The 16,319-nt window shown below is 39.5% G+C and overlaps 1 protein-coding gene and 1 non-coding gene across 5 annotated transcripts in view; both read left to right on the top strand.

Moving 5' to 3' along the window:
- Positions 1-413: 413 nt before the first annotated feature.
- Positions 414-16,319, top strand: part of ARB2A (ARB2 cotranscriptional regulator A) — a 383,721-nt gene continuing 367,815 nt past the window's right edge. For 3 of the 4 annotated variants that reach the window (XM_070412332.1, XM_070412333.1, XM_070412330.1), the window contains exon 1: positions 414-565. The gene's annotated coding sequence lies outside the window, so the exon portion shown is untranslated. Of the gene's footprint in view, positions 566-9,702; positions 9,720-16,319 lie in introns of those variants that run through there. The other variant, XM_070412331.1, reaches the window with a different exon arrangement.
- Positions 6,613-6,801, top strand: LOC139009699 (U2 spliceosomal RNA). Its single transcript, XR_011471410.1, has one exon. It is a non-coding gene; the product is annotated as a U2 spliceosomal RNA (small nuclear RNA).

Genomic DNA, 16,319 nt, shown 5'->3' with positions numbered 1-16,319 from the left:
GAAAAAGAGCAGGCTCGGGGCGCCTGCCCTTAACCTCCAGCTTTATGTGAATGGTAATTGAGAGGTACATTTATCTTCTCTATCACCTCCGGTCCCTTCCGGAGGTGAACGGATCGCTAAGGGGGCTACACCACAGCGGCAGGGAGGGCAGTAGTGCACGCACACTCAGGAATTGTTACTCAAATTCCGCGGGAAGAACCGGGCTCCGGGGTGGCTCGGGGGAGTGGCGTCCCGCCCTTCGGAAAGGCGAGCGCGGGGCGAGCACAGCCGGCAGGTGAGGAACGTGACCGCTCGCGCCGCCCCAGGCCTCCCTCCCAGCCCACCCAGCGCCACAGGAACCCTGCCAGCGACCACGCCCCGCCCATTTCCGGATTTGGCGCGGTCGCGTGCGTGATGACGCTCCAGCCTCTCGCGGACCCCGGAAGTGCAACTTGAACTTGTTCGGGGCGCGGATCCCGAGAGAGAAAGTCACTCGGGCCGCACGAGGGAGTTCGCCAGGGCGCGCTGGAAGGCCACGCCTCCTTCCGCCTCCCCTCGCAGCCCCGCAGCCGCGGGCAGAGCTCAGGTAGGACCTCCGTCTGCGGGGACGCGAGCCCCCGGCAGGCCAGGGCCAGCGTCAGAGTCGGGGGCTGGCTTGGTCCTTCTCGGGTGCGGGTTGCTGGCCCCGGGCCGGAGGTACCCTAGCGCCGCGGCGCGTTTTGTGCGGACACCTCCGCCCTCGGGCCTGGCCCGCTGACGGGCAGCTCCCGCCTCCCTGGCGGGGCGGGGCCCGTGTGTCCCTCAGTGACTCTCCTTACACCCGGACGCGGGGGTGCTGGGAGCCCCAGGTGTAACCTGTACTCCCAGGCTTCCTCACATGGGGAGTTACCGAGGTTCTCTGGTTCAAGATTATTTTTTTTCTTCAGGAATTATCAACTGCCAAAACTTTACCAAGAGTCGTTTCTTGCAGACAGAAGGTTGAAGTGCGGTTATAAAATGTTCTCCAAAGTTGCCACACGCGTGGACGCTGGTGGGACATGGAACGGGGCTGAATTTCACTTAGCTGGACACGTCCGGCTTGGAAATAAAGTTAGGTGTATTTAGGAAGCAGTCTGTGCTAGTGCTCCAGTGTGTGTCTGTTGGGCCAAGTCACTCGTTACCTAATTTTTTGACTATATTTATTGACAGCCTACTTGGTTGCATTTGTCCATTCACTCCAATACTCTGAAAACTTGTAAAGGGAAAATTTGGTGGTTTTCAGACTATCAAGTACCTTGTAACTTTTATCAGAATACGTGCGATGTGATGTTTGCTGTGCAGTACATTAGTATCATTTTGTCTTAAAAGCAGGGTTAGAGCTACATTCTTTATTTTTTGTCCTTTATCCAGCATTATGAGGGATAGATGTACTGTATTCATTTAGCGTATTTAGAAACTGAGTCAGAGAGCACTGTGTGAAGAGCTTAATGAAGATGGTACTTCACTGCTGGTACCAGGCTTCTGACTGGTAAACTAGGTGTTCCTACCACTTCACGAGTGAAGCCTGAAGAGGGATGGATGCTCTGGATGGCTCCGAGGCAGTGGCTGCTGCAAGGCTGGTAGATGGTGCCGAGGCCAAGAGGGAATGTGCTCTGCGAAGCTGTGAACATCCATCTATTCATTTAACAACTATTTATCGGCTACCTTCATTGTGCCAGGCAGTGTTCCAGGTGCTGGGAATACCATCCCCACCAATACAGTCCTTATGCTTCTGAAGTTACTTTGTACAGTAAATCCTCCATTTTGTGGACCTCGATTTATCGGACAAAATTTCCGTATGTCCTATGTGAAAATTAGCACCCTGTTAAGATTTCAAAATGCTTTTAGCCAAGATTTGCTTATAATGAAAGTAATAGGTTATTTTTTTTTTGTTATTAATCACCGTTATTTTTAACAAATTTAACAGAATAGGCCATATGTTGGAAAAAAAACACTGTAGTAATTTCACAGACAAATGACTATTACATGTCTACAACTATAGACTACATAGTGAAATCTAATAATCACCTCTCGTAAACAATATTCGGCAAATGATTACCACGTGATCACACTGCATCCTGTGTGGTAATTGGTTCTGTTGTCCTGTGGTGTGACTTTCTAAATCAGTTTTAACACGTGGGCTAAGCCACGCCCCAACCGTGTGTACTTGTTTACTCCCAGTGACTGGTGAATGCAAGCATTTACTAGACCTATTCAGTATAAATTTAAAATAACAGTAATACATATAGAAAACTTTTCTGTGAAATTAAACTTTTCATACATTACTTAATTTTGATCACACAAATGTGTCTACATAAGTAAAAACAGGTAAATTAGTTGGTCAATTTTTTAATACATGCATTCGGAAAAACTACTTTATTACATAAGGGACTTTTGGCTTTATCAGACACCCCCTCACCCAAATTAGTCCTTTCGTTATATTGAGGTTTTACTGTAGTGGATGAAGAAAGAAAATTAACAAGCATATATATCTCAAGTAGCGATAAGAGCTATGAAGAAAAACAAAGCTCGGTAAGGGGAGAGAGAATATTTTAGATAGGGTGATCAAGCTCAGCCTCTCTGATAAGGGGACATTTATTTGAGAAGAGATCTAAATGAAGTGAGTGGGGGACAGTTGTTTTAGGCCAGTGGTCGGCAAACTCATTAGTCAACAGAGCCAAATATCAACAGTACAACGATTGAAATTTCTTTTGAACCAAATTTTTTAAACTTAAACTATATAGGTAGGTACATTGTTATTAACTTAATTAGGGGACTCCTAAGCTGGCCTTTGCTAAAAACGTCCTCAATCTGATTGAGGTACATTCGCTGAGGTTGACCCCTTCCAACTCTCCCATCCACACTCGTCTTGTATACTTGTTTCGTCTATCTCCTTTCCGAAAACCGACTTCCGTGCATGGGCTATGAAGTTTCAATCGCACCATACGTGTGCGCCCGCACGTGGTATTTTGTGGAAGAACCACGCTCAAGGGGCCAAAGAGCCACATGTGGCTCGTGAGCCGCGGTTTGCCGACCACCGTTTTAGGCTAACAAAAGGCTTGGAGGCAAGAGAACGTTTGGTCTATCTTGGAGTAGCAAGGATGTAGGAATGGAGGCATTAAGGTGCAAAAATCTTGCGAACAAATATTTATTTAGTGGTTTGGTGTGTGCATGAGCAATCTTATTTATGGACAGCCTATTTTTCTCAGCTTTCCCAAGCTGACCTCCATGAGGAGAATCTGACATTTTTAGTTATGTAGAGATGTTTCCAACAGCACCAACAAAGTCAAGAACCATTTGCTCATTGTACATAACTTGTGCTGTTTTAAAGTCAGATTGGGTTTGCATAATAGCCATGGGTAACTAAGTAGCAAGTACTTCTCTGCTCTATTTCAACTTTATTCATTTTTTTTGTGGTAAAGTATGCATAACAACTTCTGCTATTGTGACTATTTTTGACTGTACATTTCAATGGCATTAAGTACATTTACACTGATATACAAACATCATTATCATCCATCTTCAGAACTTTTCATCTTCCTCAACTAAAAATCGGTACCCTTTAAACATTAACTCCCATTACCGCCCTTCCCTCAACCCTAGCAACCCCAATCTACTTTTGTTTCTGCGAATTTTGTCTGTACTCTAGGTGCCTCATATATGTGGAATCATACAAGATTTGCCCTTTTGTAACTGACTTATTTCACTTAGCACAATGCCTTCGAGGTTTATCTATGTTGTAGCATGCGTTAAAATATCCTTAGGCTGAGTAATATTCCATTGTATGTATATTCCATATTTTGTTTATCCCTTCATTTGTTTGTGGTTACTTGTGTTGCTCACACCTTTGGTTACTATGAATGATGCTGCTATGATCATGGCTGTGCGAATCTACTTTCATTTATTTTAGGTATATTCCCAGAAGTGGAATTACTAGATCATATGGTACCTCTATGTTTAATTCTTTAGGAATTGCCGTACTATTATCCACAGTGGCTAGATTATTTTATATTTCCTCCAGCAAAACAGAGGTTTCAATTTCTCCCTTCCTCAACAACGCTTCACATCCTCTCCAAATAGAATTTCTGTTTTTTGGTAATAACCAGCCTAATGGGTATGAAATTGTATCTCCTGTGCTCTTGATTTGCATTTTCCTAATGATTGGTGATGTTAAGGATGTTTTTATATGCTTTGGGGATATATATATATATATATATATATATATATGTATATATACACATGCTTTGGGGATATATATATATATGTATATATATGTATATATATATATATATATCCATTTGGAGTACTATCCATTTGTTTTAAGATCTGATTTTCATAGAAATTCGTGGAGATTTTTTTTTTAAATAAATCTTTTAAGAGTTAAAAAGGCAGCCACTATGTCTTCTGTTGCTCTTCTGTTGCTTTTTTTAACCCTAAAATACTATCATGTAAAAGCTTCAGTGCCTAGAAAAGGTATCTGCAGTAACTTCAAACTTAGAAATAAAAGAAACTATCACATTTTTTGTAAAAATGAATGAACCTTTGAGTATCAGATTGTGATGGAAATGCTTCAGAAAAGCCAGAGATCATTCTGACATAATTTGATTTTTTTCTTTTTATTAGAAGGAAAGGAGTGTATTGATTGGCTTACTGTGCCTGTGAAGTAGCTCTCTTTTGTCTAATAGCTGAGAAGAGCAGGAAATGGAAGAGACAAAAATGATGAAGAAACAGAGAAAAGAAATGTTGGATAGCAGTATAGCATTTGGATGTGGCTAGATCAGTCGTGGGCAAACTTTGGCCTGCGGGCCGGATTCGGCCCCTTTGAAATGAATAAAACTAAAAAAAAAAAAGACTGTACCCTTTTATGTAATGATGTTTACTTTGAATTTATATTAGTTCACACAACACTCCATCCATGCTTTTGTTCCCGCCCTCTGGTCCAGTTTAAGAACCCATTGTGGCCCTCGAGTCAAAAAGTTTGCCCACCCCTGGGCTAGATGGACAGAGTCAGAGATCAGTAATAGTAATGGATGGTAAGCACCAGAACTGACAGTAAAGGTGAGAGGACCCAGCAACACAGTGACAAAAAGTAATGTGGCTCCACAGATTGTAATGGATTGTGGGATAGGGTGAGGGAGTGAAAATCCCAGCTACATTTCAGCCTGTGGTTCTGAAGTCAGTCACTTGACCTTGAGTAATTCAGTAAGACCGATTGTACATCGAGTAATGGTACATCGAGTAATGTACCATTTGGTTCAACAGTCAGTGTTTGGGAGGTGTGCAGTCTGTATAGTCCCACTATAAGTTTTTCAGACCAGGTGTCACATAATTTCTATCCCTAAAGTAATGAGTCTTAATTGAGTAATTCAATGAGTAACATATAATTCAACATTGTCCAACATTTTGAAAAACATTTTAGATTATCTGTTTAAGAAAAAAAGGGATTTTTAAATGGCTAATGGCCCATTAGTTAAAGGTGACACATCTTTTTTTTTAATAATTGAATGTTTTGTACACGATCATTGTCTATTAAACATTCTTGGGCTATTTCAGCTATGAAGCTCATTTAAATTGATTATTGTGCTTTAATTTAATGAATGAAAAATTGAACCATAATTTTGCTTATCATTCTTTTGCAAATTAAAATTGATTAATTTGCTACAGATGAGGTGTCAGATGACTGACTTGCTCAAAATTTCACACCTAAGTCAAAGAAGGTTACAGACAGCAGAGCTGTGCTGCTTTCATATATGATTTGGTATAAGAAAGCAGCTGGAAAGATACTATATGTGGTTCAACAGATATACTACCTCTACTAGTATTTAAAAAACAATTCAGAATTAATATCCAAGGTAATGAAGGAGTGTAAGTGATATCTTTTTAATGTACAAAGCATAGCTTAGTTTTCTGTGCCTTGTTTAGAACATGGAACAAACTAACATTGTGAGCAAGATTATATTTCAAGGTGGGGCATTTAAAAAATGTGAAAAATTTGATTAGTTGATGAGTGAGATGCTCATTTGATTTGAATTACCCTAGTCTTCTGCATATCATTGTTTTTGTCTATACTATATAAATGATTCTGGTTCTAACTCCAGAAGTTTGGAAATTAATCATCTTGATCCATTTGGCTTAACACCCTCTAATGTAGTTGGAGTACTTATCTTATGTGTTCATATCCAGGAATTGGTTGGGGGATGGGTCGGAAGGATCAGTGAAGAACATTGGGCAAGTTCAGGTGGCAAAGAAAGGTAGTCTGTCAGTAGGGATTAGCTCAACAGGGATAGGACTTTCGTCTCAACAGAGGTAGGGAGGAGGGGGAATAAACAGGCAAAGGCCTAAGCTCTAAACCGAAGTATGAGGGAAGGAAAACAGAGCAAGAGTTAGTTAGGGTCTCAGTTAACTAGAATCAGTAAAAGATGGATACCTAATCATAAGACACACTTGAGATCTTGCATGCTGGTTGGCATGTCTGCTATAAAGGTAAGACTTTAACAAAATATGTTGTATTATGATAGAAGTATGTTGGGAGAGGCACAATGCCTTGCTTGGGGTTATATAAAGGCTTTCTCGAGAAAATAATGCTTAAATTGAGAACTTAAGGATCAGTTAGTTATTGCTCCTCAGCCTTTTGGCTAAGATCAAGTGTAGTATCTATTCTTACCAGTTTAATATTGGATACACCCTCTATCCGAAGACAGTATATTAAATGGATTTTTGGTATTAGGAGATGGTAGGAGCTTGTTTCGTCCACTCCACACATCGACCTGGTATTGCAGTACTTCTGTTGTAGGTGGTGGGAACGACACCAGGTGTCTGACCAGAGGGGTCCTACCAAACCTGGTTTCAGTGACCTCAGTACTTGGGTTCTGGCTAGTAAAGAATTCAGAACAAGACCCAACTGTAAGAGAACATTTATTGGGTAAATTACAGAGCTAGAAAAAGTTATTCCTAGAGGAAATGGGCTTAGGAAACAAGTTATAGAGATAAAGGAAGGGCCCTTAGAGCTAGGGAGTGGGGAAGCTAATGGTAAAGTGCTTGGGGGAGAGGGAGAAGGAAGGGAAAGACAGGGGCATGCTCCCTAGAGGGAGAGTGCACTGGGACCTTCGTCCTAAGGGTTTTAAGGGTGAGATTTTAGGGAAGGTCCCAGGGAAAGATCTTCATAGAATATTCAGCAGTTTTCCTGGTGTGTCCTTTCAGGGTTGTGGTCTCCATTGATTGATTGGCTGGCACCAGAGCTTTATTGAGTGCAGCTGGTCCTGACGTCAGCAGTGGTTGGTTTGTTGCTTCTCTGGGCCTGGAGCTGAAATACAACTGAGGCATAGATGTTATTTCTAGGGAGGAAAGGTTATGGGGTCCAAACTGCATGACCAGTGATATGCTAGAGGAGGAAGAGTCACCCTGGGAGTTAGGTCCAACCCTACAGTTGATTGTCCATTGTTAGGCACCTGGGGCTTTTCACCCTCGTGACCTTCTGTACCTGACCTGTGGTCTTGTTCTGCGGTGTCTAACTGCCTACAGCACTTCCAGGAATGGTGCGCGCGCGCGCGCACACACACACACACACACACAGACACACACAAAGAAATACCTCTCAGCAGTCTGATGTTTGTTAAAACAAAAAGGAATTTGCAATTACTAGAGGAAGAAAGTTTGTTGTCATGAGAGATGGAAGGAAGAGATAGAAGCCAAATCACTGGGGGTGGGGGACTTAAGAGGAGAGAAGGCTTGTATAGTTTGCTGAGGAGTAGAGACTTGCCTCTCTAAGGCATTAGAAAATCCTGGTTGTTTTTTCTCGTCTTTTATGTAGTAAAGAATTTACCCTTGCTCAAAAAGAGGTCTGGCCTTTGTCCTCAGCCTCTTGGCTGGTAAACTCTAGTATCTTAGTTTGCCTGGGGGTCTTGGGTCATGTTGTACAACAGTATGATTTAGGGTGGGATTAGCCATTCTCCTGTAGTCTTAGGATGGAGACTGCCTCTGCCAGAAATACTAACTACATGACTTAGGGTGGGGGCTTGGGTCACATGATATCAGTGGACCTGGAAACCTAGATCAACCGTGTAGCCAATCATGCCTCCATGGAGCCCCACTAAAACTCTGAACACCATGTCTCCTGTTAGCTTTTCTGGTTGGCAATAATACTCCATGTACATTGTCAGACATACTGGTAGATAGGGGCAGAGTAGCATGTCCGTGAGTCTACAGGGAGAGGACATCAGAAACTCCATGTTTGGTGCTTTCCTGAGCTCTGTCCTATGTGCTTCTCTTCCCCAGTGTAAATCTTTATCCTTTCCATGTAATAAACCATAACCATGAGTATAACAGTTTTCAGTGAGCTCATTGAGTCTTTAATAATAAAGTAATAATAATTTATTATCTGATAATAATTCTAGGGAATTCTTGAACCTTAGGGGACTTTAGGAAGCCTCTGAACTTGCAATTGGTGTTAGAAGTGGGGGTAGTCTCTTGTGTGGACTGTGCCCTCTAACTCTGTAGTTGTCCACAAACTTCCACATCTCCTTTCTCTGCTCCTTCCTTTCTCTGATTAGGGACAAAAATGGCCTTAGAATTTTAAAGCAGAGCCAAATGAGCTGATGATGTTGAAGTAACCTATTTTCTAAGGTTAGAGGATATTTGGGAAAGTATCGAGAATATTATCACATCGATGTCTCTGTACATGATAAAATCCTCTGATTCATTTCTTTCTAATTGCTGTGGACTGAATTTTACTCCCCACCGCCATCCAAATGCATATGTTGAAGCCCAAATCCCAAGGACAATATGTAAGGTTAAATGAAGTCATAGGGTGGAACCCTGATCTGTTAGTATGTGTCCTCATAAGAAGAGACACCAGAGAGCTCCCTGGATTGCTTTCTCCACCCACTGAGGACATAGCAATAAGATGGCTGTCTAAAGCCAGGAATAGGTAGGGTTCTTACCATGAACCAGCCCTGCTCGATCTTGCCCTGGGACTTACAGCTTCCAGAACTCCTCTGTTTAAGCCTTCTAGTTTCTGGTATCTTGTTACGACAGCCTGAGCAGACTAACGGCTGATCTATTTTTCTTCATCATTGATTGGATTGCTTGTGCTCTAGTAGAGGAATGTTTAGAGTTTGAACTTAGTTTCCCATAGACCCACTTTGAACAATCGGAGATTGTTCAAAAACTTGGAAGAAGAAAGTGGTCAGAAAGAAGAAATTAGTGAAGAATTTTGGATTCTATACCATCCAAAGTGACTGAGGAAAAAAAGAAAGTACATGAAAGAAAAGAAAGAAGGAAAATGGAATGAAAAATGATAGGAAATAATACATTGTGTATTATTGTGTTATGCTTGAAAAAGACCCAATTTAATTTTTTTCTATAGTTTGAAAATAGTTTAATTGAGGAAATTTACCTTCTAACAAGATTTGTTGCAGATTTCATTTAAAGATTATTTTTCTGGGACTGACTTTGGAGAACTGGTGGGAAATAGGTTACTGATGTCTCACCTGGATAGCTTGTGTTTTATAAGCTGCTACTGGTTATTATACTGGGAGCAGTCTTTTTAAAAAATATATATTTTTATTGATTACAGAGAGGAAGAGAGAGGAGAGACAGAATCATCAATGATGAAAGAGAATCACTGATCAGCTGTCTCCTGCATGCCCCTCTACTGAGGATTGAACACAAAACCGGGCATTTGTCCTGACATGGGAATCGAACTTCGACCTCCTTGTTTATGGGTCAGTGTTCAGCCATCGACTGACCCACACCAGCTGGGATTTTTTGTTTTAATACTGTATTTTTGTATGACTTGCAAAATGATGGTGTTTTTGTACAAGGAAAAACCTCTTGGGCAATTGAAAAAAAGTCTTTTATAATGTTAAAAAATGGATTTACCCAGAGTTTATTAGAAACTTAACCTGCTACAATTTAGGTATTCCTAAGACTTGGAGAGTGAATAGAGTGGTTTCAATCTATATATATAAAAGTCTAAGTGATCGATCGTACGTCTGTCCAACCGGCTGACCGATTGGCTGGTGTATATGATGCGCACTGGCAATTTAAAAATAAATGTTGACTCGCGCATGCGTGATACATATAAAGCTCTCACTGGCGCCAATCACATGTGTGTTTCGAGCTGTCATTGTTGATCGAGAATTTGTTTTTGTTGACATTCTGAAGCTGTGACCAACCGTCCATCCATCTGATAAAGAGCCTGTATCTTACAGCTTAATAAAATGCAAAATGAGAATGAAATTGGGAAAGCATAATGGTTCAGTCACTATTGAAAAGTTTGGCAGTTTCTATCATCTTAAACATACATTTACCATACAACTGAACAAGTTCACTCTGAGGTATTTACCCAAGTGAATGGACAATTTATGTTCACTTAAAAACCTACACATGAATGTTTATAATGGCTTTTTTCATAATCAACAAAAACTAGGAACAACACATATGTCCTTCAGCTGGTGAGTGATAAACTATGATACATCTATACAATTGGATACTACTCAGCAATAAATATTTCTTCTAATTAATTTCCTTTCAATGTGCATGAATCTGTGTACTGGGCCACTAGTTAGATATAAAAAACAAAGGAGAATTTGCCCAGCCTGCATGGCTCAGTGGTTAAGCATCAACCTATGAACCGGAGGTTGAGGTTCGATTCCCGATCAGGGCACATGTCTATGTTGTGGGCTTGATCTTCATTGGGGAGGCATGCTGGAGGCAGCTGATTGTTGATTCTCTCTCATTGATGTTTCAATCTCTCTCTGCCTCTTACTTCCTCTCTTTGAAATCAATAAAAATATATTTGAAAAAAAAGGCAAAGGAGAATTTAAAGAACAAATAAAATTAATAGGTATGTATTCATCCACAATTTGTGTGTGTTTCTACTATTTCCTAGATATGATGGAAGGATTTTGGTAGGCTATTTTTCAGTAAATAAATCTAGGTTGGAATCTAGGTAGGACCTTCCAAGTTTAGAGGAACTAAATATAATATTTGAATTATAAGCATTGAGTTTTTACTTATGGGTATTGAAATGGTATAACACTAGAAATTTACCAGTAAGATGTAAAAAATTTGTAGAGTAGAGCAAAATAACACAGAAACAAGAATTGGAGTTATATGTTTGCAAGGAATATAATTATGAGCATTGACATTAGAATTAGTATTACATAGTAATGATATGTCAGTAACCATATTACCCAAATATGGTGTATCTCTTTTTGTCTTGGATGTTGCTGAACTGTATGGGAGAATACTACACAATTATGTCCCCTATAATACTGCACAGAGCAGAGTTTGCAAATTGGACCCCCCCCCCCCAGGCTAAATGGACTTGAACAATCTTTAATGTTTTAAAATTAGTTTCCAACTATGTAAAAATTTGTGTGAAAATCTAGGTTTTTGGTTCTTCCTGAAAAACATGAACTTCTGGCACTCTAGACCTTCTATCTATGTGGCAGCAGTGAGGCAAAGAGCAATTCCCCTCAAGTGTGCCACGTGTTTTCCAGTTGTTGCAGCCTTCACACTCATTCAGTCTAAGCTGGGCCTAACTGCTTGCATTTACTATGAACTTTCTGGTGCCTGTAGATGTTTCAATTTTTTATTCTTGCATTATATAACTTTAACATGGACACTGTTTGTTTTTTACTTTCTGTGGCTGTACTGCATCTATTATATTTATTTTTCCCGATACATATAGTGATTGGGGTATATTGCATTCAGTGTAGACACCCTCTATGAGTCTACCTTGTCTGTGCTGTAAATTACATTTTTAAAATCTCATTGTGCTCTAGTGACTTCCCTTACACTGTTGTCAAGGTGGTGGTAGGGTCTTTTCTGTAGGTTGGGTCTTTACTGAACTGTAAAGAGGATGACTATAGGTTTGGTTTTAGGATCCCAAAACCAGCAAAGTTGTTTATTAGAGATCATTTTGTACTTCTTTCTTCCAGCATCAAGCATTTTTTTATGTTTATCCTGTTTTTTTTAGGGTCTTTTCTTACATTTTTCCAGGTGACTAATATGATGTCAGTTTGCTAATGTATTTGACAGGTAATTGTGATTAAACCATTATTGCTCTTAGATAATATTCCATTATTTTGAAAACGTGTGAGTGATTATGATGGTGAATATGCATTAGGAATACTACAGTACTTTTAAGAAAGTAGACATTTCAGTTTTATCATTTTGAAACAAGCCATTTCAAACTAGTTTATTCTGAATATTTTTCTCAATAAAAAATGTATAATTATTTTAATCCAAACAAACATGTGTTGTATTTTTGACTGTACTAATTAAAAAGTACAGTCTGTTTTTCTCTCAATGAACAAAGTCTTTCAGTGAGATCAACCCTTAATACTGAAAATATTGAGTTATGTAAGGTAATTTTCTACTATTTTTTAAATCCAAAGACAGTAAAAGAAAGCATTTCTGTTTTGGTAAATCCAAAGGAAGCTCCTTCTTCACATAAAAAGTAAATTATTGCTGAATTGGAAAATCAGTAAGCACTTCAATAATGATGAGAATGAATGAGTCTGGGAGCTTAAGTGATGCTCACTAGTTCACTGCAGATTTAAAGATATATTGTCTATTGCTGTGTAACAAATTACCCCAAAATTTAGCAGCTTAAAATGAAAGATATTTATTATCTTACACAGTCGCTTAGGGTTAGAAATTTTGGAACAGCTTAGCTGAGTGGTTCTGGTTTAGGATCTCTCATGAGGTTGTAGTACAGTGTCATTAAAAACTAAATAAAACCCATCAAACACATTACCAGCAATGCCACAAGTTTATAGAAGCTCCACCAATTTATGTATGGTCAGATTTCAGGTAGTTACTTAGGGATTAAGTAGTGCCTGAGGTCTTTTGGCAAAACTTGTGGATAATATTTCACATGAACAAACTACAGATTTATTTAAAATAAAGTGTAGGCCTTTAAGTATACACATTTAGACTAAGCATTGGTGCTAATTCTATGTTAGTCCAGGCAGCTTTATCATTTTCTCACTGCTAATTTATATACCAATAAAGGATGGTTGAATCAACATCTGTTTTTCAGTAAAAGGAAGTTTAACACACGCAGAAGAAGCAGTATTTTCAGCATTTGTCATTTAAACAAATAGAAATGAGTTTAACAAAATGTTATGTTCAGACAAAGCACCAGATAAAATGTTTTATGCTTTTTTATTCTCATTCTAACAACAAGTCCTCCCTCCAGTGGCTGCTGTTACAGCATTTTCTTTTTCCACCTTATTTTGGGAAAACAAGGAAAGTTATTTTTTTCCCCATTTTTGTGTTATATTGAAAGACTGGCAGATAATCTTCTGTGGGAAATATTCTTTTGTGACTAGATGAGCTCATACTCTAGTAACCAAGGGGGTAGAATTTTCTGAATTGAATTCTAAGGTCTTGTCTGTCATTTTCGAGTTGCTTATAACTGCTCGTTATGCCAGCGTTTAAAAATTTTAATCGCTTGTGTATCTTCAAAGGCAGATTTTACTTGTTATATTTAATAACGGCAGTGTATGAAGCAAAGAACAAAAACATAAATGATACTTGACACTTTCAGAAGTATGTAGTTGTATTTTAAAATATCCTATATAATAAAAAGCCTAATATGCTAAGAGTCCATGAGTTTCAGTTTTATATCCCACATATGAGTGAAATCATATGGTTCTGAGCTTTTTCTGACTGACTTATTTCACTTAGGATGATATTCTCAAGGTTCATCCATGTTGCCTCAAATGAACACAGGGGTGCATATGTCTTTGCAAATACATGTTTTCAAGTTTTCTGGTGTATACCCAGGAGAGGGATTGCTGGGTCACATGGTAGCTCTATTTTTAATTTTTTGAGGAATTGCCAAACTGTTTTCCATAGTGGCTGTACCAATCTACATTTCATCAGCAGTGAATGAGGGTTCTTTTTTCTCCACAATCTCTCCAACACTTATTATTTGTCTTGTTGATAATAGCTGCTCTAACAGGTGTGAGGTGGTATCTCATTGTAGTTTTGATTTGCATTTCCCTAATAGCTAGTGAAGTTGAGCATCTTTTCATATATTGTTGGTGGTTTGTATGTCTTGGGAGAGGTGTCTGTTTAGGTCCTCTACCCATTTTTTGATTGGGTTGTTTGTTTGGTGTTGAGTTTTATGAGTTCTTTATATATTTTGGATATTAAACCTTTGTTGGAGCTATTGTTTGCAAATATCATTTCCCATTCGTTTGTTGGTTACTTTTGCTGTGCAAAAGCTTTTGAGTTTTATATAGTCCCATAGAAAATTATCTGCCCATATAAATGTGGCTTTATATATGGACTCAATTCTGTTCCATTGATCTGTGTGTCTGTTTTTCTGCCAATACCATGCTGTTTTGACTATCATAGCTCTGTAGTATAATTTGAAGTCAGGTAGTGTAATGCCTCCGGCTTTGTTCTTTTTTTCTCATAATCACTTTGACTATTCAGGGTCTTTTGTGGTGCAATACATATCTCATGATAATTTTGTTCTATTTCTTTAAAAAATGACATTGGGATTTTGCTGGGGCTGACCAGCAGCCCCTGAACGACAGATGAACAGATTACCCTGACACAGTTTCACTGTCGGGGAGAGGGCTGAGGGATGGCCTGGCTGATAGTGACCAGGAACTCTCGATTGCCTGCCTCATTAGGCTTTTATTGGAATTTTTATCTTTAGATACAAGCAGTAGGGTGAGTAGTCTTGGGGGGACACATGTGTTTACATTGTTCTCTAGGCAAGGGCATCCAGGGATTAAGCATAAGGATTCCAGTAAGCACCCCGGGGATCTGCACGTATACAGACTTGTTTGGAAAGGTGGAGGAATAATTAGGGGCGCCACCTTCGACACTCCCCTAAGTCAGAATTCTGATAAACAGGGCAGGTGGCCTTTCACACGCTTCTCTTTTCTCAGAATGTCCTCATTACAGACTTTCCAACCAAGTCTCTTGTGCTCCCCAAAAGGATTTGATGGGGATTGCATTAAGTCTGTATATTGCTTTAGGTAATATGTCCATTTTAACTATTTGATTCTTCCAATACATAAACATGGGATATTTTTCACTTTGTTGTGTCTTCTTCAATCTCTTTTAATACAGCTTTGTAGTTTTCAGTATGTAGGTCTTTGATGTCTTCCCTTGTTAAGATTATTTCTAGGTATTTTATTCTTTTGGTTGCAGTTGCAAAACAAATGTTTTTTCTTTTATTTCTGAAGGTTTGTTGTTAGTATACACAGGAAGGCAGTGGATTTATGTACATTGATCTTGTATCCTGGAACTTTGCTGTATTTGTTTATTGTTTCCAATAGTTTTTTAGTGGAATCTTTGTTTTCTATGTACAGAATCATGTCATCTACAAAAAGTGACACTTTTACTGCTTCCTACCCAATTTGAATGTGTTTTATTTATTTCTCTTGCCTTAATGCTCTGGCTAGGACTTCCAGCACTATGTTGAGTAAGAGTGGTGAGAGTGGGCATCCTTGACTTGTTCCTAATTTTAGAGAAAAAGCTTTCAGTTTTTTGCCATTGAGTATAATATTGGCTGTGAGTTTATTATATACTAGAGGCCCGGTGCACAAAATTGGTGCACTTGAGGAGGGGGCGGGGGCGGGGGCGGGGGCGGGAGTGGAGCGGGAGGCAGTGTCCTTCAGCCTGGCCTGCGCCCTCTCGCAGTCCAGGACCCTTTGCTCCTTACCGCCCGCCTGCTGGCTCCTTACCTCTCGGCTCGCTGCTCCTTAGCGCTGTTGCGGAGGCAGGAGAGGTTCCTGCCGCTGCGCTTGCCAGCCGTGAACTCAGCTTCCGAATGAGCAACGCTCCCTCTGTAGGAGCGCACTGACCACCAGGGGGCAGACGCTCAACGCAGCTCCCTGTGTTGAGCATCTGCCCCCTGGTGATCAGTGCGCATCATAATGACTGGTCGTTCTGGTTGTTCCACTGTAAAGGTCGCTTATGCTTTTATTATATAGATGGTATGGCCTTTATTATGTTGAGGTACTTTTCTATTCCTATTTTATTGAGTGTTTTAATCATAAATGGATGTTGTATCATATCAGATGCTTTTTCTGCATCTATTGATATGATCATATGATTTTTATCCTTTCTTTTGTTAATATGGTGTATTACATTGATTGATTTGTGTATGTTGAACCATCTGTGTGCCCCTGGAATGAATCCCACTTGATCATGATGTATTATTTTTCTGATGTACTGTAGTATTTGATTTGGTAGTATTTTGTTTAGGATTTTTGCATTATTATTATTTTTTTAAAAATATATTTTATTGATTTTTTACAGAGAGGACGGGAGAGGGATAGAGA

This window comes from Myotis yumanensis, unplaced genomic scaffold, assembly GCF_028538775.1.
Source record: "Myotis yumanensis isolate MYYU_CA2020_CCGP unplaced genomic scaffold, mMyoYum1.0.hap1 SCAF_4, whole genome shotgun sequence".
Classification (NCBI taxonomy): domain Eukaryota; kingdom Metazoa; phylum Chordata; class Mammalia; order Chiroptera; family Vespertilionidae; genus Myotis; species Myotis yumanensis.
Note: the sequence above shows the minus strand (reverse complement) of the source record. Positions and strands in the feature narration are given on the sequence as shown.